At 39.2% G+C, this 23,472-nt stretch overlaps 1 pseudogene; it reads left to right on the forward strand.

Annotated features, from left to right (window-relative positions):
- Positions 1 to 10: 10 nt before the first annotated feature.
- Positions 11 to 20,087, forward strand: LOC105037911 (cytochrome P450 71AP13-like; annotated as a pseudogene).
- Positions 20,088 to 23,472: the final 3,385 nt, after the last annotated feature.

Consider the following 23,472-nt stretch of genomic DNA (forward strand, 5'->3'; position numbering starts at 1 on the left):
TAACAAAACCATGTCTCCCTCCTTACAACTTCCCCTTTGAGCTGGTTCTCTTGCTCTTCCTCCCCTTTCTGCTACATCTTAGCTTCAAACAAGCCTTTTCCAAGAAGGCCAGACTACCACCATCACCACCAAAGCTTCCTTTCATAGGAAACCTCCACCAGTTGGGTCCTCTCTCCCTCATCGGTCACTCTAAGCTCTGGCAGAGAAGCGTGGACCACTCGTGCTTCTCCATCTCAGCCAGGTCCCCACCTGTTGGAAAATGAGCTGTATTACCCTAATTAGCTATTCTAATTAGGGATAGTGATGACTCTAGATTATAATATATTCTCTAATTAGATTCTTTAATTAGGAAAAATCAAGGTGGCAATGGGTTGTGCTATTTCCTTGTAAAAAGACTAAATATTGTATATAATGGAGACTACTCTACCTCATTTGAAAATAATAAAAAATAATCTCTCTTTTCCTCCTTTCCTCCACGTTCAACATGGTATCAGAGCACCAGGTCCTGATCCATGAATTTTTTTTTTGATTCCTAATCCCTCCTTCTAATCTTTTCTCTCATCTTCGTCCCACTCGTTCTAATCCTTTCCCACTTGTTCCTCAACTCTACCACTCAAGCATCACCCTGCCCTCATCTCCGTTCCCTCATCTCTATCCCGGCACCACTCCCGCCACCGCTGCCATCTTGCTGCAGTCTCCGTCCAATCCTGTAACCACCACCGTCGTCTTGCTGCCACCACCAACATCGTCTTCTTCTTCTCCGATCTCATCGATCTACCACCGTATTCTTCTTCTTCGCTGTCGCCATCTCGTTGCTGATGCCACCGCCTTGCCGTCGTGCCTTCCGACGCCGCCGCCGCGCCTTCCGACACCGCCGCCGCGCCTTCTGTCACCGCCGCCGCCTCCTCCTCCTTCTTCTTCTTCTTCTTCTTTGGTACCGGACGTCTTCTACTTCTTCGCTGCTACAACCACCTCAAAGCCACCACGGTTCCATCAACGTCGCCTCCCCGCCATGCCATCTCGTTGTGCAAACTCATCGTGCGACGTCATGAATTCTAGTGAATAGGGGAAACCCCTCTGCCGTGGTATCAAAATTTCTGCCATGGTATCGAGATTCCTTTCCATCCTTTCCACTTGATTTCTTTTTTTCTTTTCAAAAAAAAAAAGGAAGAAGTGAGGATGATTATGCTTCAGTGATTTTTTTGTGAGAAAAATGTCAGGCGGTTTCACTAAGGAGGAGTTGGAAAAAATAATAAGTGAGGTGGTGACTCGTTCCTCTACTTCTCGATCTAGGATGGATAATCTTTCTCTTCAGATCAGTTCTGTTCGATTGGATGGACCCCTCACTTATCTTTTATGGGCCAGAAATGTGCGATTGTTCATTAAAGCCCGTGGTTTGGAGGGTTTTCTTACCGGAGCTAAAACACAGCCACCAACATGAGACACTACTTTTGTATAGTGGGAGTCAGAGAACTCACTCGTGATGGCTTGGTTAATCAACTCCATGGTGTCCTCAGTTGCTCAGGGCATGTCATTCTTTGAAACCGCTCAAGAAATTTGGGAGGCTGCTGCTTGAACTTATTCACAATATGGCAATACAACTCAAGCTTTTGAGCTCAAACGCAAGATACGTGTACTCAAACAGGGTAATTTTTCTGTCACCGATTACCTGACAGAATTTCAACGTTTATGGTCAGAGCTAGATTTTTATCATCCCTTCAAAGCTAGTTGCACTAGTGATGCTGCTGAGTTCAAAAAATTTACAGATGAGGAGCGAATCTTTGATTTTCTTGCTGGCCTCAATGAAGAATTTGATCCAATTAAAGTTCAAATTTTGGGTCGAAGTTCTGATCTGCCTTCTCTCAATCAAGTCTTCTCACTAATTCTAAGTGAGAAAATCCGTCGACGTGTGATGATTGCCTCCTCTAATGAAACAGTCCATTCTGCGATGATCGCTCAGCCCCAATCACAGCCACGCAACAGAAGTGATCGAGATATGCGGGTATGCTCTTATTGCAATAAAATTGGGCACATCCGTGATACATGCTAGCAGTTACATGGTCGTCCTTCATCTATCCAAGGTCGTGGTAGAGGAGGTCGACGAGGAGGTGGGCGCTCTGGAGGAACAAATGGCCGTGGTCAAGCCAATTTTTTTGAAGTCCTCGATACTACTTCATCTGTTTCAGCATCTCTGTTTACTACGGCTTCATCTACTTCTGCTACTCCATCTACTACTGTTGGAGGTTCTTTGTCTGTGGAGGAACTTCAGAATCTACGTCAAATTTTGACCAAGCTGAACACTTCTAGCACTACCTCTTCATCTGCTACGGGTTTGCTTAGCAATTCTTCTTTCAATTTTGCACAAATTAGTTCTTATACTTCCAATAATAGTAGTGCACTTACTGCTTTAGATACTTCCGAATATTGGATTCTAGACTCAGGAGCTACTAGTCATATGACAGGACAATCCAAATCTTTTGTATCATATTTACCTTACTCTGGTCAGGATAAAATACGTATAGCTGATGGATCCTTCTCTATTGTATCAGGAAAAGAAACTGTCAACTGTACACCAACCATAACACTATCCTCAGTTTTACATGTTCCTAGTTTTTCCACTAATCTTCTCTCTATAAGCTCCATTACAGCTGCTTTAAATTGCAAAGTAATTTTTTTTCTACCTATTGTGTTCTCCAGGAGCTGACAATGGGGGAGATGATTGGGTATGGTAGAATGCATGATGGGCTGTACTATCTGACTGAAAGAGGACAGAAAGATAATCTGAAAACTGGCTTGGTTGTATCTTGTTCTTCTAAGAATGCTGTGCATGAACTTCAGTTTCAACATCGTAGGTGTGGGCATTTATCTTTCTCTGTGTTAGCAAGACTCTTTTCTAATTTATATAATATTTGTGACAAGCATACATTGGTTTGTGATGCATGTGAGTTTACTAAACACACACGAACTACTTATCCTATTTCTGGCACTCGAAGTAGTAAAATCTTTGATATTGTTCATTCGGATGTGTGGGGGCCGTGTAGCAGTATTTCTTTTTCTGGACACCGATATTTTGTGACATTTATTGACTGTCATAGTAGAGTAACCTGGATTTACCTACTAAAGACAAAGGATGAGGTTTTCAGATGTTTCAAGGAATTTCATAAATTTATAAATACTCAGTTTAATACAACAATCAAAACTCTGAGATCTGATAATGGCACTGAGTATATTAATAGAGAATTTCGTGAGTATTTAGCTACTCATAGGATTGTCCATCAGACTACATGTGTTGATACGCCTGCTCGGAATGGAGTGGCTGAACGTAAGAATCGACATTTATTGGAAGTAGCTCGATCTTTGTCCTTCACTATGAAAGTTCCTAAGTACCTGTGGGGTGAGGCAGTTCTTACTGCAGCTTTTCTTATTAATTGGATGCCTCTTTGAACTTTGAACTATCGCACACCACTTGAGTGCCTACAAGGAGTATCTTCTTTTGTTGTACCTCCTCGGATATTTGGGTGTGTATGCGTTGTTCGAGATCATCGATCTACTATTGGTAAACTTGATCCTCGGACTCTCAAATATATTTTTGTTGGCTATTCTGCTACTCAGAAAGGATACAAATGTTATTATCCTTCCGAACGACGTATATTGGTCAGTATGGATGTGACATTTCGAAAATCTGAGATATTTTTTAGCAGTGATACCATGGATATGTCCACCAATCAACCTAATATTGTATCCAACTTTCTCTTCTCTCCTCGTGTTTCATCTGATTACACCAATCATGAGGGGGAGTTTGACCAAGAGTATGGCTCAGAGTATGGAGAGCATGAGCAATCAAATAGTAATCGACAGGGAGAGCAGCAGTCTTCTCCACTTGTCACTGAGTCTGATATGCATTCTCCTACTATCCAACAGTCTCCTTCACTTGTCACTGAGCCTGATATGCATTCTCCTACTACCCAACAGTCTCCTTCAGAGTCGGCTCCAGTATCTTCCTCCTCCCACAATAATGATGGTAATATTTCTTTAACTGATTTACATCTTCTTATTGCTCATAGGAAAGCCTCTCGTCCACATGTTATTTCTTCTCGTTATCGTTATGATATTGCTAACTTTGTTTCCTATAAGTCTCTTTCACCTTCATATAGAACTTTTATTGCATCTCTAACTTCTATCTCTGTTCCCTCGCACTGGAAGAATGCTATAGCAGATCCAAAATGGAAGGAGGCAATGCTTGAAGAGATGAAGGCCTTGGCCAAGAATAATACATGGGAGATTGTTCCACTACCTGCTGGAAAACAAGTCATTGGCTGCAAATGAATTTTTTCGGTGAAACAAACTCCAGATGGGACTGTTGATCGCTATAAAGCACGATTGGTAGCAAAAGGTTATATTTAGACATATGGAATAGACTATGATGAAACTTTTGCTCCAGTTACAAAAATTAACTCTATGAGAACTCTTATTTCTTGTGCTGCTAATCTTGGCTGGAGTCTTTCTCAACTGGATATCAAAAATACATTTTTACATGGAGATCTTCAGGAGGAGGTGTACATGAAAATTCCTCCAGGCTTCTCTAATACTGAAACTGCTGGAAAGGTGTGTCGGCTATGTCGATCACTTTATGGCTTGAAACAATCACCTCGGGCTTGGTTTGATCGATTCCGACGTGCAGTACTAGAAATGGGTTACTAACAAAGTAATGTTGATCATACCATATTTTTTTAACATAACAGTGGAAAGGTTGCAATTCTGATAGTGTATGTTGATGACATAATTCTGACAGGCGATAATCTTTCAGAAATTAATCGTCTAAAGATTCATTTAGCTCAATCATTTGAAGTCAAAGATCTTGGACCTTTAAGATACTTTCTTGGGATTGAAGTTGCTAGATCATCTCATGATATTTTTCTTTCACAATGAAAGTATGTACTTGACTTACTAATAGAAACAGGCATGGTGGGTTGTAGACCTGCAGCTACTCTGATTGAGCAGAATCATCGTCTTATGGCTGACGGTGGTACTCCAGTTGATCGAAAAAGGTATCAACGCTTAGTAGGATGACTGATTTATCTTTCTCATACTCGTCCTGATATCACTTTTGCTGTTAGTGTTGTAAGCCAGTATATGCATGATCATCGTAAAAGACATCAGGAAGCTATCTATCAAATTATACGATATCTTAAAGGATGTCCTGGACGTAGACTTATGTTTTCTCATCATGGATACCTTAAGATTGAGGGATATACTGATGCTGACTGGGCTGGAGCCTTGGATGATAGAAAGTCTACCTCAGGTTATTGTACTTTTTTGGATAGTAATCTTGTGACATGACGCAGTAAGAAGCAGAATGTGGTCGTTCGTTCCAGTGCTGAGGCTGAATATCGGGCCTTAGCTTAAGGGGTCTGTGAAGTCATATGGTTAAAGCAATTCATAACTGAATTGCATCTTTCTCGGACCTCTCCTATGACTCTCTTCTGTGACAATAAGGCAGCCATTAATATTGCTAATAATCCTGTTTAACATGATTGGACAAAGTATATTGAGATTGATCAATATTTTATTAAAGAAAAACTAAATCAGCGTGTTATTTGCCTTACATTTATCAAATCCTCCGAACAACTAGCTGATATTTATACAAAAGGACTTAGTACTCCAGTCTTTTCATATATCTGTAACAAGATGGGACTGCATGATATCTTCACCCCATCTTGAGGGAGAGTATTGGAAAATGAGCTGTATTACCCTAATTAGCTATTCTAATTAGGGATAGTGATGACTCTGTATTATAATATATTCTCTAATTAGATTCTTTAATTAGAAAAAATCAAGGTGGCAATGGGTTGTGCTATTTCCTTGTAAAAAGACTAAATATTGTATATAATGGGGACTACTCTACCTCATTTGAAAATAATAAAAAATAATCTCTCTTTTCCTCCTTTCCTCCACGTTCAACACCACCCTCATCGTTTCATCTGCCGAGATGGCCCGGGAGATCATGAGAACTCATGACCACATCTTTGCTACCCGCCCTTCTTTGAAGGCTGCTAAGATCCTATTGTTCGATGGCATGGACATCGACTTTGCACCATACTGTGAGTATTGGAGATAATGCAAAGAAGCTTTGCATCGTCCACCTCCTTAGCAATAAAAAGGTGCAAACTTTTCGGCTAGCGAGGGAAGAAGAAGTATCCCTTATCATCAGGAACATCTTTCGAGCTTCTCTTGCACTCAATCCAGTGAACGTAAGTGAAATCTTGCATTCCTTCGCAATTGATATGCTCTGCAGATTTGCTTCAGGGAAATTCCTTAGAGAAGGTGGAAGGAACAAACTATTTCGCAAGTTGCTAAAGGAGAGTTCTACCCTGCTTGGAGAGTTTCATTTGGAGGACTACTTCCCTTCGTTGGTGTCAATGGTAATAGCTGACATGCTTCGTGCGAGCATGAAAAATAGGATTGGCCGAGAGATAAGTGGTCCCAATATTGTCACACCATAGAATGGGGGGGCCATGGGGGGCCATGTAAGGAATAGCCAAGTTTTTGAAATAATGACTCAAGCCAGATTAGTTCAGCTAATGCATCTGCTAAGGCTTTGTATTCAGATTCTGTGGATGATCGAGCAACTGTCTTCTATTTATGAGATGCCCATGAAATAAGGTTGGGGCAAAAAAAAATTACATAGCCCCCAGTGGAACGCCTATCAGTCCCATTATCTGCCCAATCTATATCAGAGAAGGCTTGAAGAGAGCGAGAGGTTGATCTCCGAATTTGTAACCCATGATCAGCTATAGCTTGAAGGTACCGTAAGATGCATTTGACCATAACCTAGTGATCAGAACTAGGAGATTGTATAAACTGACATACTTTATTCACTGCAAAGAAAATGTCAGGGCATGTCAATATAACATACTGAAGAGCTCCAACAATGGAGCGATATTGTATATGGTCTGGACAAGGAGCACCCCTTGAATCAGAACCCTGTGTCATGGCCATTGGGGTCTGAACGGGTTTACAATCAACCATGCTTGCTTTTGAAAGAAGATCTCTAATATAGCGGGTTTAAGATAATAATAATCCGATAGAGTTTTGAACAGCCTCAATTCCTAAGAAAAAATGAAGATTACTAAGATCTTTAATGGAGAATTCTGTAGTGAGCTGACGAAGAAGTAGAGAGACCTGACTGGAGTCATTGCTAGTTATCAAAATATCATCAACATAGATGAGCACATAGAGGACATGAGAGTTCGTCCTCAAAATAAATAATGAAGGATCAGTCTTGCTGGCAACAAATCTTAGTCTGAGAAGAAACTGGGAGAGATGGTGAAATCAGGCACAGGGTGCTTGTTTTAATCCATATAGAGATTTGTGGAGATGACAGACATAATCTAGATGGTCACGATGCTCAAATCTTGGAGGTTGTGATATGTAGACTTCCTCTATCAGGTTGCCATGCAGAAAAGTATTATGAACATCTAATTACTTGATGGACCAACCTTGAGAGATGGCAATGCTTAGAACAGCCCAAATGGTGGTAGGTTTGATAACCGGACTAAATGTCTCATTGTAGTCAAGACCAAGCTACTAGTGAAATCTTTTTGCAACTAGGCACGCTTTATAGCACTCGAGAAAGCCATCAGTGTTTCTCTTGATCCTATACACCCATTTACACCCAATCAAATTTTTTTGTTGAGATGAACGTAGAATAAGAGACCATGTACCATTACGAACTAAATTATTAAACTCCTCAGTCATTGCAGTATGCCACACAGAGTGTTTAGATGCCTGAGTATAACAAGTAGGTTCTATGGTGAGGATAGTGCTAGTGAGGGCGGATGGTTGGTTGGGACAAGGTCGAAGCACCATGGAATGTGTACGGGTGGGTTGGGTAGGTTATTTAGAGAAGGTTGTGTCTTGCTGGGAACTTGTCATGGGAGAAGATGTGGGAAGGGAGGGTTTTGCAGATAAGAGATTGCAATAGAGGTTAGTAAGTAATCTGGTCCGAACAGATACAGAGTCTGTAGTACTAGAGGGGCTAGGAGGGAGAACGGTCATGGGAGGAGGTGCTGGGGCAGACTGAGATATGGAGGATGCAACCGATGGTGAGGTGGACAAATGGGGCAAAGGAGATGGAGGAATGGATGGTAGAGGGTTGGCCTCTTATAGAGGTCGAAGTGATGTAACACCTCATGGCAGGGAAGAAGGAGATGGTGGTGGTGGACAATCCAATGGAGAGTGAGATTGAAAAGGAAAGATAGATTTGTCAAAGCGAACATGCCTAGCGATATATGTATGATTTATTTTCACATCAAGACATCGATAGGCACTATGAGAGGGACTATAGCCGAGAAACATACACAGTTGAGAGCGGTACTCTATTTTATGACGATTATAAGGATGAAGAAAGGAAAAGCATAGACACCCAAAAATTCATAGGAAGGCATAGGATGGTGGTTTATTGTAAATGAGTTTGAAGGGAGATACACCACTAGAAACTTTAGATGGCATCCTATTAATGAGAAATACAGCTGTTTCAAAGGCATAGTGCCAGTACAACATGGGTACAGATGCATGAGCAAGAAGAGACAGACCGATTTTCATAATATGATGGTGACGACGTTCAATAGCCCCTTGCTGCTCATAGGTGTGGAGAGTTGTGATACGATAGGTAATGCCAATTTTACTAAAAATTTGAGGAAGAGAGCGAAACTCTCCTCCCCAGGCAGTTTGGATTGATTTAATAGTACGAGAAAAATGTCATTCAACCAAAGCTTGAAATTGTAAGAAAATAGAGAACACATCAGATTTGCACATTAATGGATAGAACCAAATATATTTACTATGGTCATCAACAAAAATTATATAGTAGCGGTGTTCTAACAAAGATGGAGTAGGAGAAGGACCCCAAACATTACTATAAATGAGGTCTAATAGAAATTGACTATGATGATGGGACGAAGATAAGTGCAATTTACTGGACTTGCCTAACTGACACGAGGGACAAAGAGGAAGAAGATATGTAGACTTGCAGGGGAGATTATTGGTCTTCACCATGAAGTGAAGCAAGCGATAATGAGGATGGCCCAAACGGCTGTGCCAACCATCAAGAGTGGTGCTCTCGGCCATGTGAACAGATGCGGACAAAGAAGAAGGACTGGAACGGAGAGTGTATAATCTTCCTTCACTAGAGACTTTAGATGGCATCCTATTAATGAGAAATATAGCCGTTTCAAAGACATAGTGCCAGTACAACATAGTATCAGAGCCTTGAAGCTCCAACGAGTATCCTTTCTTCCTCCTCCTTCAGTGCTCTCTCATGGCCACCAGTTCATCTATCTCTACCTCCTCCAATCCCTCTTCTCCTCCTTTACCAATCACAATGACCCCTCTTACCTTTCCATCTGTACAGTATTTTCTATCCATCAAGTTGTATACATCCAATTTTTTGATCTGGAGAAAGCAAATTACTCCCTTCTTAAAAGGTCAAGGTTTGTTTGGGTTCCTCGATGGTTTTCACCCACAGCCCATCAATCCTATTACCGCTGCTGTCTGGCAACAACAAGATGCCCAACTCGTAAGCCTTCTCATTGCTTCATTATCTGAAGATTTGGTTCTCCTTCTTCTGGACAAAGAGACCAGTTTGAGTGCTGGAGCACTCTTCATGAAGCCTTTGGTTCAGCATCTCCTACCCGACTCATGTCTTTGCATCTGGAGTTGCAGAATCTTCATCAAAAATCAGATGAGACCGTCACCTCTCTGCTCCAACGTGCAAAAGCTGTGGCTGATAAACTTGCTGCATCTGGTAATGCCCTCAAGCCTATTGAATTTAATCTACATATGCTGCGTGCTCTATATGATGATCTATAAGATGCTGTCCCTGGTATTCTCAATCGTCATACTCCTCCAACATATACTGAACTTCATAGGCTATTACTTAGCCATGAAAGCATGCAGACATTCAGAAAATTAACTATTGCTGATACTACTCCTTCTACCAATCCTATCGCCAATACCACTCAACGATACCCCCATTCTTCTAGTGACCCTAGGCCCTCTATGGGCCATGGCTTTAATCGAAGTCGTGGGGGGCGTGGCAGGTTTGGTCGAGGTCGTGGTCGTTTTGGTTCACCTGATGGTCATGGTTCTCAATGGTGCTCCTTTTGCAATCGTAACAACCACTTTAATGCAATTTGCTTCTATCATCCTCAGTTGTCCTATCCATATTCACCACAACCCAACGTAAATTTCTTATATTCACCATACCCAAATCCAAATCCATCTTACCATCACCCTAATCTGCCACTTCTCCCTACCCCTCACCCATCCACCGCCCTCATCTGGTACCCTGATACAGGAGCATCTCACCATGTTACTCTTGACATTCATTCTATATCCTCCTATGTTGAGTACACTGGTCCTGATCAGGTGCATGTAGGCAATGGTAAGGAATTACATATATCACATATTGGTCATGGTTCTTTTTTTTCTCCTCACTCTTTTCTTTCTTTTCAATTATCTAACATCTTACACATTCCCTCTATTTCTAAAAATTTACTTTCCGTGCAATAGTTTGCAAAAGATAATAATGTCTTTTTTGAATTTCACCCATATCATTTTTTTGTGAAGGATCGAACCACCAAGACCACAATATTATCCGGTCTGAGTGAAGAAAAATTATACACTCTCCATTCCAGCCTTTCTTCTTTGTTCGCATCTGTTCACGTGGCAAGAGCACTACTCTTGATGGCTGGCACAACCGTTTGGGCCATCCTCATTATCGCTTGCTTTGCTCCAGTAAGTTGCACTTATCTCCGTCCCATCATCGTAATCAATTTCCATTAGATCTTATTTATAGTGATATTTGAGATCCTTCTCCTACTCCATCTTTATTAGGACACAGCTACTATATAATTTTTATTGATGACCACAGTAAATATATCTGGTTCTATCCATTAATGCGCAAATCTGATGTGTTCTCTATTTTCTTACAATTTCAAACTTTGGTTGAATGACATTTCTCTCATACTATTAAATCAATCCAAACTGACTGGGGAGAGGAGTTTTGCTCTCTTTCTTAATTTTTTACTAAAATTATCATTATCCATCGTATCGCAGCTCCCCACACCCACAAGTAGCAAGGGGCAATTGAACGTCATCACCGTTATATTACGAAAATCGGTCTATCACTTCTTGCTCATGCGTCTGTACCCATGTTGTACTGGCACTATGCCTTTGAAACGACTGTATTTCTCATTAATAGGATGCCATCTAAAGTCTCTAGTGATGTGTCCCCCTTCGAACTCATTTACAATAAACCACCATCCTATGCCTTTCTACGAATTTTTGGATGTCTATGCTTTCCCTTTCTTTGTCCTTACAATCGTCATAAAATGGAGTACCACTCTCAACCGTGTGTGTTTCTCGGTTATAGTCCCTCTTATAGTGCCTATCGAAGTCTTGATGTGAAAACAAATCGTACATATATCGCTAGGCATGTTCGCTTTGACGAATCTATCTTTCCTTTTCAATCTCACTCTCCATTGGATTGTCCACCACCACCATCTCCCTCTTCCCTGCCATGGGGTGTTACATCACTTCGACCTCTACAAGAGGCCAACCCTCCACCATCCATTCCTTCATCTCCTTTGCCCCATTTGTCCACCTCACCTCATCATTGCGGAGCAGAGAGGTGATGGTCTCATCTAGTTTTTGACAAAAATTCTGCAACTCCAGATGCAGAGACATGAGTCAGGTAGGAGATACTGAACCAAAGGCTTCATGAAGAGTGCTCCAGCACTCAAAACTGGTCTCTTTGTCAAGAAGAAGGGGAACCAAATCTTCAGATAATGAAGCAATGAGAAGGCTTACGAGTTGGACATCTTGTTGTTGCCAAGCAGCAACGGCAATAGGATTGGTGGGTTGTGGGTGAGAACCATCGAGGAACCCAAACAAGCCTTGACCTTTTAAGAAGGGAGTAATTTGCTTTCTCTAGATAAAAAAATTGGATGTATTCAACTTAATGGATAGAAAATACTGTGCAAATGGAAAGGTGAGAGGGGTCGTTGTGATTGATGGAGTAGAAGAGGGATTGGAGGAGGTGGAGATAGATGAACTGGTGGCCATGAGAGAGCATTGAAGAAGGAGGAAGAAAGGATGCTCGTTGGAGCTTCAGGACTCTGATACCATGTCAATGGTAATTTCATTATTGAGGATAATTTCTGATTTTCACATCTTGATTTCATTGATCTTCAATAGGAGTATTTGTAGATTACAAGGACAGCTATTACAACAATTACAAGAAAAATAAACATCTTGATTACATACTCAGTAAGGTCAAAAAACCAAAAGTAGAATTGCTAAACAAAGAGAAACAAAAAATAGGCGTGCAGGCTAAATATGAATATATGTTGACTTGCTAAATATAGAGAGAAAACAAATAAGAGTATATGCCAAAAGTAGAGTGATGAGGTGGAATGAATATGTGCTGACAGTTGGCATGAACGGACGTGTTCTTGGGGATGAGTGTGAGGGCTAGGAGAAGTGCTGAGAGATGGGAGTGGTGTTCTCGACGACGTGATCAAGGAGCACGTAGATCAAGTGAAGGATGAGAAGGATCCCGGTATGGACTTGGCCCTCACAGAAGAAAACATCAAGGCGCTTATAGTGGTAAGTTCTCTGTATCACTTATCATTGATCACATTTACCTCGTAAATTTGTTTCTTGTTCTCAGCTTTAAGCACCTCTGAAGAAACTGACGGTAGTATTTGGCCTTGCAATTTTTCTGAACAAGTTGGGACTTTCATTCAATATTCTCCATGTATACCAAACAATTACTCTTTTTGTTTTTTGCTCATCAAGTTTTTCAATGATTGATAAACCTGACTAAAAGTTCAGAGGGAAGATGGTCCTAAAGTAAATAGTAAGTCTTTTTATTTTAGGTTTCTTTGATCTCAGAAAATCAGAAGGGTGTGGACTTTAGTAAAGGGAATGAATGGAATGTTCATCAAACTATTTGATGGTCCAATGTGACACCAGTCCTTGGATCGCTCATTAAGATGAACGAAAGCACAAGTTGATACTCATGCTCAACCAGACTTCTTATGAATCTCAATACATGATCTAAAGGTCTACACCTCACTGGACCCATTAGATGGTCCATGCATGAGTTGGTCTATGTCATGTGATGTTTTACTTGATTGATATATGATCACCACATCACAAATAGGTTCTGCTTCTTGAGCCTAAAATACTTAATATGCAGCATGGGATGCAGTGCGTGTACTGTTTTTTTTTTTTTCTTTTTTAAATTTGAATAACAAAGAATCTCCTAGCTAGGGTGTGGTTGTGTTATTTAAAAGGAGTACTTTTTCAACTTTGAAAGTGCGTCCGAAAAAATTAGGGTTTAGTAATAATAGTGGAAAAGTGCTTCTGGCTTTTGATTAGTTAGAAAACCTAGCTTTTGCCTTCTCTTTTGTGAGAAAAACTATTTAAACAGAAAGAACGAAACCAAATATGTCCTTAGCTAACTCAAGGAAATACTCAAGTTGGTTGAAGGTCATGTTTCAGTCAAATGACTTCTTTATTATCTAGAATGGATCATGTACTCCAACCATATCCCTATTGATGACTAGGATATAGGATCAACATTTCTATATAGTGTGACACACTTATGATGTATGCCATAGGTCACAATGGAAGCATGTGCATGTAAAATCTTGCCATGAGAAAGGGCACAGTCCAATGGATAAGGTGTGGGACTTTCAATCATGACCATAATACAATGCACTTGCAGCAATGAGAAAGATTGAATATCTCATGTTCAACCCTAAACTAGATGGGAGGTTGACCAAACAAGACTAAGCTAGCGATGGCAGGAGGTCCTACTACATAGTAATGGGCCAATCTCACAAAAATCATGAATAAACAGGATAACCCATTCAAAAATCTTTGCTTATGAGATGCCCACAACTCAAGAACATGAAGTCCTTGAACTCTAGTTGGGATTAATTAGAAATTAAAAAATGTTTCTCCATTGTTGTATCACTATCTTTTTTGAATAATGAAACCTTAAGATACTTTACGGCTTTTTTTCCCAAGAAAAAAGTGATAGCTATCCTTTTTGTTTTACATAAGCCTAATAATGCATATAAGACAGACTTGTCGTATTCTAGGGCATGCCCATGACTTTGAACAGCATATAAGATAAATTTTAGTTCATATTGCTTTGTCTAAGATTTGCGTCCAAGAAAAGGCATTCGAGCCCAGAAGGTTTTCAATGCGCGCATGATCTTGAATTTGAGGGCCTAAAGCCACGAGATAAATGAAGGCATGGACAATAAATTTATAATTATTAAAATATCATAGTCGATATGATGTCCTCTTATCTCATTTTTAGGAGTAAATATTCATTACAATAGTGATACCATGTCAAACTTGTAACAAGTCAATCAAAAATCGATAGGACAGTGTGGGATATCATCATAAAAATCGATAAAATATACGGCAATCGATGAAATGTAAGCATTGTCATTGGATGTAGTATCACCGTTGTAATGAATATTTATTCCACTTAAGAATACAAGTTGAGACATTCGCTTGAAAACATGAACCATCATGTGGATTATTTGTTTGTTTGGCATGGATCAGCATCTTGTTGAAAACATGTCCTCTTACCCACCCACCCTCCCCTTTTTGCCCTCTGCTCTCTCTTCTCTCGACTCCGCTCCTACTTTATTTTATTTATTAATATAATATAATGATAGGTTTCCTCCATTTCACTCAAAGAATTTTAAAAATATTTAATTCATGAGGTGATAAGATCCATGCATTATGTTATAACAAAGAATATGCAAATCACTATCACAAACAAAATTTACAGGACAGCATATGTTATTTATCAAACCAAGTGATCATTATTTTATAATCCCTTTTTGAATGTATGAGCTTTAATCTATTCTCTTACTCTTTAAGGAGGTGCTTGGTTCATAACCGAAATCAAAATAGGAATAGGAATGGGAATGACTTAAAATCAAAATCGGAATGGTCAAATCTTCTGAAGCATTTGGTTCATGACCGGAATCGGAATCGGAATTGAAATTGGAATGAAAAATTGAATCCATAGAAGAGAGTAGAGATTGAGTTCTATATAAATTGACTCATTCCCATTCTACTCCGAAATCAGAATCGGAATGAGACTTCTCCCAACCAAACGGTTGGAATGAGACTTCTTGCTCATGCGTCTGTACCCATGTTGTACTGGCACTATGCCTTTGAAACGGCTGTATTTCTCATTAATAGGATGCCATCTAAAGTCTCTAGTGGTGTGTCCCCCTTCGAACTTGTTTACAATAAACCACCATCCTATATCTTTCTACAAATTTTTAGATGTCTATGCTTTCCCCTTCTTTGTCCTTACAATCGTCATAAAATGGAGTACCACTCTCAACCGTGTGTGTTTCTCGGCTATAGTCCCTCTCATAGTGCCTATCGATGTCTTGATGTGAAAATAAATTGTACATATATCTCTAGGCATGTTCGCTTTGATGAATCTATCTTTCTTTTTCAATCTCACTCTCCATTGGATTGTCCACCACCACCATCTCTCTCTTCCCTGCCATGGGGTGTTACATCACTTCGACCTCTACAAGAGACCAACCCTCCACCATCTATTCCTCCATCTCCTTTGCCCCATTTGTCCACCTCACCTCATCATTGCGGAGCGGAGAGGTGATGGTCTCATCTAGTTTTTGACGAAAATTCTGTAACTCCAGATGCAGAGACATGAGTCGGGTAGAAGATACTGAACCAAAGGCTTCATGAAGAGTGCTCCAGCACTCAAAACTGGTCTCTTTGTCAAGAAGAAGGGAAACCAAATCTTCAGATAATGAAGCAATGAGAAGGCTTACGAGTTGGGCATCTTGTTGTTGTCAAGCAGCAACGGCAATAGGATTGGTGAGCTATGGGTGAGAACCATCGAGGAACCCAAACAAGCCTTGACCTTTTAAGAAGGGAGTAATTTGCTTTCTCTAGATCAAAAAATTGGATGTATTCAACTTAATGGATAGAAAATGCTATGCAGATGGAAAGGTGAGAGGGGTCGTTGTGATTGGTGGAGTAGAAGAGGGATTGGAGGAGGTGGAGATAGATGAACTGGTGGCCATGAGAGAGCATTGAAGAAGGAGGAAGAAAAGATGCTCGTTGGAGCTTCAGGGCTCTGATACCATGTCAATGGTAATTTCATTATTGAGGATAATTTCTGATTTTCACACCTTGATTTCATTGATCTCCAATAGGAGTATTTGTAGATTACAAGGCCAGCTATTACAACAATTACAAGAAAAATAAACATCTTGATTACATACTCAGTAAGGTCAAAGAACCAAAAGTAGAATTGCTAAACAAAGAGAAACAAAAAATAGACGTGCAGGCTAAATATGAATATATGTTGACTTGCTAAACATAGAGAGAAAATAAATAAGAGTATATGCCAAAAGTAGAGTGATGAGGTGGAATGAATATGTGCTGACAGTTGGCATGGATGGACGTGTTCTTGGGGATGAGCGTGAGGGCTAGGAGAAATGCTGAGAGATGGGAGTGGTGTTCTTGACGACGTGATCAAGGAGCACGTAGATCAAGTGAAGGATGAGAAGGATCCCGGTATGGACTTGGCCCTCACAGAAGAAAACATTAAGGCGCTTTTAGTGGTAAGTTCTCTGTATCACTTATCATTGATCACATTTACCTCGTAAATTTGTTTCTTGTTCTCAGCTTTAAGCGCATCTGAAGAAACTGACAGTAGTATTTGGCCTTGCAATTTTTCTGAACAAGTTGGGACTTTCATTCAATATTCTCCATGTATACCAAACAATTACTCTTTTTGTTTTCTGCTCATCAAGTTTTTCAATGATTGATAAACCTGACTAAAAGTTCAGAGGGAAGATGGTCCTAAAGTAAATAGTAAGTCTTTTTATTTTAGGTTTCTTTGATCTCAGAAAATCAGAAGGGTGTGGACTTTAGTAAAGGGAATGAATGGAATGTTCATCAAACTATTTGATGGTCCAATGTGACACCAGTCCTTGGATCGCTCATTAAGATGAACGAAAGCACAAGTTGATACTCATGCTCAACCAGACTTTTTATGAATCTCAATACATGATCTAAAGGTCTACACCTCACTGGACCCATTAGATGGTCCATGCATGAGTTGGTCTATGTCATGTGATGTTTTACTTGATTGATATATGATCACCACATCACAAATAGGTTCTGCTTCTTGAGCCTAAAATACTTAATATGCAGCATGGGATGCAGTGCGTGTACTGTTTTTTTTTTTTCTTTTTTAAATTTGAATAACAAAGAATCTCCTAGCTAGGGTGTGGTTGTGTTATTTAAAAGGAGTACTTTTTCAACTTTGAAAGTGCGTCCGAAAAAATTAGGGTTTAGTAATAATAGTGGAAAAGTGCTTCTGGCTTTTGATTAGTTAGAAAACCTAGCTTTTGCCTTCTCTTTTTGTGAGAAAAACTATTTAAACAGAGAACGAAACCAAATATGTCCTTAGCTAACTCAAGGAAATACTCAAGTTGGTTGAAGGTCATGTTTCAGTCAAATGACTTCTTTATTATCTAGAATGGATCATGTACTCCAACCATATCCCTATTGATGACTAGGATATAGGATCAACATTTCTATATAGTGTGACACACTTATGATGTATGCCATAGGTCACAATGGAAGCATGTGCATGTAAAATCTTGCCATGAGAAAGGGCACAGTCCAATGGATAAGGTGTGGGACTTTCAATCATGACCATAATACAATGCACTTGCAGCAATGAGAAAGATTGAATATCTCATGTTCAACCCCAAACCAGATGGGAGGTTGACCAAACAAGACTAAGCTAGCGATGGCAGGAGGTCCTACTACATAGTAATGGGCCAATCTCACAAAAATCATGAATAAACAGGATAACCCATTCAAAAATCTTTGCTTATGAGATGCCCACAACTCAAGAACATGAAGTCCTTGAACTCTAGTTGGGATTAATTAGAAATTAAAAAATGTTTCTCCATTGTTGTATCACTGTCTTTTTTGAATAATGAAACCTTAAGATACTTTACGGCTTTTTTTCCCAAGAAAAAAAGTGATAGCTATCCTTTTTGTTTTACATAAGCCTAATAATGCATATAAGACAGACTTGTCGTATTCTAGGGCATGCCCACGACTTTGAACAGCATATAAGATAAATTTTAGTTCATATTGCTTTGTCTAAGGTTTGCGTCCAAGAAAAGGCATTCGAGCCTTGAAGGTTTTCAATGCGCGCATGATCTTGAATTTGAGGAACTAGACCCACGAGATAAATGAAGGCATCGACAATAAATTTACAATTATTAAAATATCATAGTCAATATGATGTCCTCTTACTTCACTTTCAGGAGTAAATATTCATTGCAATAGCGATACCACGTCAAACTTGTAACAAGTCAATCAAAAGTTGAAAATCGATAAGACAGTGTGGGATATCATCATGGAAATCGATAAAATATACAGCAATCGATGAAATACAAACATTTTTATTAGATTATTATAAATTTGATGTGGTATCATCGTTGCAACAAATATTTATTCCACTTAAGAATACAAGTTTAGACATTTGCTTGAAAACATGAACCATCATGTGGATTATTTGTTTGTTTGGCATGGATCAGCATCTTGTTGAAAACATGTCCTCTTACCCACCCCCCTCCCCTTTTTGCCCTCTGCCTCTCTTCTCTTGACTCCGCTCCTACTTTATTTCATTTATTAATATAATATAATGATAGGTTTCCTCCATTTCACTCAAAGAATTTTAAAATTATTTAATTCATGAGGTATTACAAGAACGAGATTAGCACGTCCATCTAGATTCTAATGAAAAGATGTTATAATAATCTTATGATAGTCACCAATCCATGCATTTGTGCAGTGATAAGCGTTGTTCTTCTAACTAATATGTAATTGATTATTTTCCTAACAAAGAATATGCAAGTCACTATCACAAACAAAATTTACTGGATAGCATATGTTATTTATCAAACCAAGTGATCATTATTTTATAATCCCTTTTTGAATGTATGAGCTTTAATCTATTCTCTTACTCTTTCAGGGGGTGTTTGGTTCATAACCGGAATCAAAATGGGAATAAGAATGGGAATGACTTGGAATCAGAATCGGAATGATCAAATCTTTCAAAGCGTTTGGTTCGTGACTGGAATCGGAATCGGAATGAAAAATTGAATCCATAGAGGAGTAGGGATTGAGTTCTATATAAATTGACCCATTCCCATTTTACTCCAAAATTGGAATCGGAATGAGACTCTTCCCAAGCAAACGGTTGGAATGAGAGTCACCCATTTTGATTTCGATTACAAACCCCCACTCTCCATAACCAAATACCTCCTAATTTCTTTCTTAACAGGATATGTTTGGTGCAGAAACTGATACAACTTACGTAGCCTTAGAATGGGCCATGGCAGAGCTTGTTCAAAACTTGCAAGTGATAGAGAAACTACAAGATGGGGTTCGTGGAATTAATAGCTGCAGAAAAAGACTTGATCAGAGAGAAGGATTTCAGCAAGATGAAATACTTACAATCTGTGATAAAAGAAGTTTTACGATTACACCCTCCTGCTCCATTATTGCTTCCAAGAGAAGCCATGGATGATTGTCATATAGAGGGCTACGAAATTCCTGGGAGAACAAGAGTAATTGTGAATGGCTGGGCCATTGGTAGAGATCCCAAATTTTGGGAGGCACCTGAAGAGTTCCGACCCGAGAGATTCATGGGTAATAATATTGATTTCAAGGGTAATGACTTTCAATTCATTCCATTTGGGTCTGGTCGGAGGATTTGCCTGGCATGAACTTTGCTGTTTCTACTGTGCAGCTTGCACTGGCAAATTTGATACATTGTTTTGATTGGGAGTTACCACATGGCATGAGAAGGGAGGATCTAGATATGACCGACGCTCCTAGACTTACAACCCCAAGAAAACAAAGGCTTCACCTGATTGCAAAACCATGCATGTGGCTACTACAAGGACCTATGAATAATAAACAATTCTAATAATAATAAGTGCTAGCTTTTGTAATAATAAATAATAATAACTACTATGTTTGTCATAATGCAATTATTACGGAAGTAAATTTAGTTTGGATAAATTATGTCTCTAATCCTTAAACTATATCGAATTTTTTTAAATAGTCTCTAAACTATAAAAACCTAAACTTTAGTCTTCCAACTTTCTGAATCATTTTAATATTGCCCTTCAGCCATTTCAGACGCCTTTCTAGCATCGAAATCCTATGTGACAGTCCCTGGTGCTTATGTGGCTCCGTTCATTTGAATAGGTAGCACCAACGCAGATCTGAAATAAAAAAAAAAAATCTACGATAATTTTTTCTTCCAAATTGGTGCTTTCCTTCTCCTCTTGGGAGCCTTTTTCACGCCTCTACCCTAATTTTTCTTTTTTCCGTATCCTCCTCTTTTCCAAAAGTTTCTTCTTCTCCTCTTCGAGGAAGATGGAGACTTGTGGAAATCGACATCTTCATTCTTCCTCCACCCAAATTTGACAATCGTTCTGCATTCGGAGCCCCTGAAGGCCTTTTCCCATCAAACAAAGGTTAGCATCTATCATGTTTTGGGTTTATAGGATGCATGTATGTGCTTGGCTTTGTAAAAACTCATGAAGAGAGTTTGTAGAGGGTGATATATCATTGCGAACTAAGAGATAATTGCATTTATTGAAACACTGGTTGTGCCATAGGGTTTCAATCATAGATTGTATTTTAGGATAGTTTTTGAAAGCCGTCCTAGAAGTTAATCGGCCACCCTAGTAGTTTTCGATCACAGGTTGCATTTCGTCATTGCTTTGCTTTGCTCTGTTTAAGGTTTTGAAGATGATGGGTGCTTTATCTAAGTTGTCCTCCATGTATTTTCCAAGTTTTGAAATGGTACAACAATTTCCCCATATTTTATTGTGCATAACATGTCTTATGTTGTTAATATGCATCCGAGATTTCTTCTATCTATAATTATAATATAATAATGTATCATTGTCATCTTGATTACTTTTGTCATGATAATATATCAAAGTATTGCTGGATATGGCTTCTGATTATTTTTCTATCACATTTCATTACGGTGGGAAGTTTATATTTAGGCCTACAGTACAGTATATTAGGGGGCAAGTTTCTATATATAATAATGTCGATCCTGATAGAGTCTCTATTCCGGAGCTGGAGAAAATGTTAGAGGATATTGGGGTTTCTAACTTTTCTCAATTTTACTATGTCAAGCCAAGAAAAGATCTAAACAATGGTTTGAAATTTATCTTTGAAGATCAAGGCATGTTAGAGATGATTTTAAATATTCCAATAGATGGGATGATACATGTATATGTGGAACATAAAGATGAAGGAGCCAGTGGAGGTCAGGAAGCTATGCCTAAGCCGGATCCAGTGCAGCAGGATGAACAGCAGCCCTGTTCAGTTGCAGAGCCATTGCTAAATTTAGAACATGTACCCATCCATGAATCTTGCCAAGATGTTGGGAAAGGCAGTGAGCAAGGCAATGAAGAGCAAGGTGAGAGAAGCATTAATTTGGATGACCTACAAGATAGTGCTTATGCTAGAAGTGATGCTGAAGGAGGTGAACTAAGAGCTGTAGGTCCTGGACATATGACTGAAGAAGGTGTACCAAGGCATGAACCAACTAAATCAAGGGTTGAAGAAAGTGTACCAAGGGGTGAACCAACTGAACCAAAGGGAGAACCAACTGAACCAGGGATTGAAGAAGGTGAAAACTAGCATGCTATTTTCTCAGAATATGCAGAGTTTAAGAATTTGGATTCATGGGATTCAAATGATGAGGACCATGGAGCTACATTTGATGTATTCAAGGAGGAAATTGATATGGTAAATGTGCAATTCAAGTTAGGAATGAAATTCAAATCTTTTGAGTTGCTTAAAAGAGCAATAAGAGAGCATGCAATAACTGGGGGACACAATGTGAGGTTGGTGAAAAATGACAAGATCAGGGTGAGAGCTATATGCCAGAAGAATTGTAATTGAAAACTGCATGCTTTGTTGATGCAGGATGGTTCTGCTGTGCAAATTAAATCTTACTATGGTGAACACTCTTGTTTTAGAGAGGTTTGGAATAGGAACATAAAGTTAAGTTACCTAGCCAATAAGTACTTGGAAAGATTTAGGAGTTAGCCATCTTGGAAGCCTAGTAAGGTTGTTGTGCAGGTTAGGCAAGATTTCAATGCACAAATATCTAGATCCCAAATATATTGGGCAAAGAGGAAGGCTATGGAGATAATACAGGGATCTACTATAGAGCAGTATAGCAGATTGTGGGATTATGCTAAGGAGATTAGAAGGACAAATGAAGGTAGTATAGTGAAAATGCTTATTGATTCACAGCAGCCGGACAGTGAACCAATATTCAAGAGATTTTATGTCTGTTTTGCTGTTTGTAAATAGGATTTTTTGGATAGCTGCAAGCCTATAATTGCCTTAGATGCTTGTCATCTCACAAGTCCTTTTTTAGGGTAGTTAATGGCTGCAATTGGGATTGATGGAAATGATGGTATCTATCCAATTGCCTGGGCTATTGTTGAGTCCGAATGCAAAGACAGTTGGAGTTGGTTCTTGGAACTTTTCTAACTTGATATTGGCTCATACAAGGATAGAGGTTGGACATGCATTACTGACCAGCAGAAGGTACCATTCTAATATACCAATGCAATTTTAATACAATACGCTATTCTAATTGTATAATAATCATATTTTATAATCATTGTAGGGCTTACTACTTACATTTGATAATGAACTCTGAGTAGATCATAGATTCTGCACATGATATTTATTTGACAACTTTAAGTTAAAGTTTAGGAGATTGAGACTCAAGGATGCCTTTTGGAATGCGGTAAAAACTACAACTCAATCAGACTTTGAGTATCACACTCATGTGATGGAATAGATTGATTCTTCTGCATATCAATGGCTGATGGTTGTTCCTGCATACTTTTGGTCAAGACATGCATTTAGGACTTGGCCTAGATGTGATATGCTCCTCAACAATTTATCCAAGATTCAATGCTTACATTTTACAATCAAGGGACAAACCTATAGTACAAATGCTAGAGATGATATGCAAGGTCGTGATGTCAAGAACAATCAAGAAAAGAGAACTGATGCTGAAACATGATTATCCAATTTGTCCTAACATTTTGAAGAAGTTAGAGAAGAATAAAGAAGTATCACGATTTGGTCTGGCTACATAGGCCGGTGACAGCAGGTATGAGGTTGAACATAGTGTTAATCAATATGTAGTGGACTTGGATAAGTATGAATGCAGTTATTACAGGTGGCAGTTGACCGACATACCATGTGCACATGCCATACAATGTATCTATTTTTTGAAAA

This window comes from Elaeis guineensis, chromosome 1 (genome assembly GCF_000442705.2).
Source record: "Elaeis guineensis isolate ETL-2024a chromosome 1, EG11, whole genome shotgun sequence".
In the NCBI taxonomy this organism is placed as follows: Eukaryota; Viridiplantae; Streptophyta; class Magnoliopsida; order Arecales; family Arecaceae; genus Elaeis; species Elaeis guineensis.